Source organism: Entelurus aequoreus, linkage group LG15 (assembly GCF_033978785.1).
Source record: "Entelurus aequoreus isolate RoL-2023_Sb linkage group LG15, RoL_Eaeq_v1.1, whole genome shotgun sequence".
Lineage (NCBI taxonomy): Eukaryota > Metazoa > Chordata > Actinopteri > Syngnathiformes > Syngnathidae > Entelurus > Entelurus aequoreus.
This window is the reverse complement of record NC_084745.1, coordinates 52,896,047-52,897,706: the sequence shown is the minus strand read 5'-3', so window position 1 is coordinate 52,897,706 and position 1,660 is coordinate 52,896,047.

Below are 1,660 nucleotides of genomic sequence, written 5' to 3'. Positions count from 1 at the left end.
GGAGTTCCTCCTAGCTAGGTGGGACTTTTCCAAGAGACCAGGGGCCGTACTTATCAAGCTTCTTAGAGTGCCATTTTACACTTAAGTCCTGAGAATTTGCGAAATTTAGTCCTACTCTCAAACTTAAGAATAAAAGCTTTTTATCAACGTTCTTAAGTCTAAGAATCACTCCTACTCTCCACGATATTTAAGAGACCTTCAGAGGTGTCTTAAGTGGTTAGGAGTTGCCAGCAGGGGATGGCACTGAGGCGAGAGAGATGTGCGCGAACGTTCAGGGAACGGAACAAAGTTTTGTTTTTTTTTGATGACGAGCAGCTGATCAAACGGTATCGTTTAGACAGAGCGGATATTATTTTTGTCACGGATTTAATACTTTTCGATTCCTTGTTGATTTCTGCATGTGTCTGCAGTGGGCTAGTATATATAGAGCCACCCACACCAGTTTCAAATTAGTTGCCTAATTAATGAATAGGAAAGAAAATGTTATGACAGTAGCGTATGTGTGTGGCCGTGAGGTGAGTGACGTCAGTGAGTGTGTGGGCGATAGAAGAGAGGGAGCGGTAGCGTGAGTGCCGGCGGGGACTAGTTTGTTTTGTATTATTTTGTAGTTTATTGTCAAAATATACACTCCCATTGTCCACTTAAATATTTCCAAGATATTTCTTTATTCTTAGACAACGGATTCCCTTCCGTGATTGGTCATTTCTATGGACACAGAAATGACGTCACCTAAAATTGCGTTTACGGCACATAGTAATGTCGTAATTCAGCTCTGAGTGTGACACTTAAGATTCAGTCCTACACTTCGCTGAAAGTGTGAGTAAGACGCTTGATAACTAACTTTTAAGTGCAGCTTTCAGCGAAGAATTTATTTACTCTTAAGTCAACTCTTAGCAGACTTCTTAGGAGTCATTCTAAGAAGCTTGATAAGTACGGCCCCAGGAACCTTTCGGAGTTCCTCCTAGCTAGGTGGGACTTTTCCAAGAGACCAGGGGCCGTACTTATCAAGCTTCTTAGAGTGCCATTTTACACTTAAGTCCTGAGAATTTGCGAAATTTAGTCCTACTCTCAAACTTAAGAATAAAAGCTTTTTATCAACGTTCTTAAGTCTAAGAATCACTCCTACTCTCCACGATATTTAAGAGACCTTCAGAGGTGTCTTAAGTGGTTAGGAGTTGCCAGCAGGGGGTGGCACTGAGGCGAGAGAGACGTGCGCGAACGTTCAGGGAACGGAACAATGTTTTGGTTTTTTTGATGACGAGCAGCTGATCAAACGGTATCGTTTAGACAGAGCGGGTATTATTTTTGTCACAGATTTAATACTTTTCGATTCCATGTTGATTTCTGCATGTGGCTGCAGTGGGCTTTTGTTACGCAAAAACTACGAGAAGTGGACGGACTCTTTTAAACGTATTTACGGAGCAGTATGAAGCCGGACTCGAAGCAACGACCTCAGCTGCTTACTACTCTGACTTTGTTGGATAAATGGGAAATAAAGGAGGCAGCACACGAGTGAAACAAAGGTAATTAACATAAAAATATAAACTATTCACTTTATTACATGTTGTAAAAGTAGTCAGTGACACTCCATTTGTGTAGTTACTAGCCTCAACCCCACTGAACAGAATGCTAATGCTAACAAGCTAACGCTAAAGCCGAT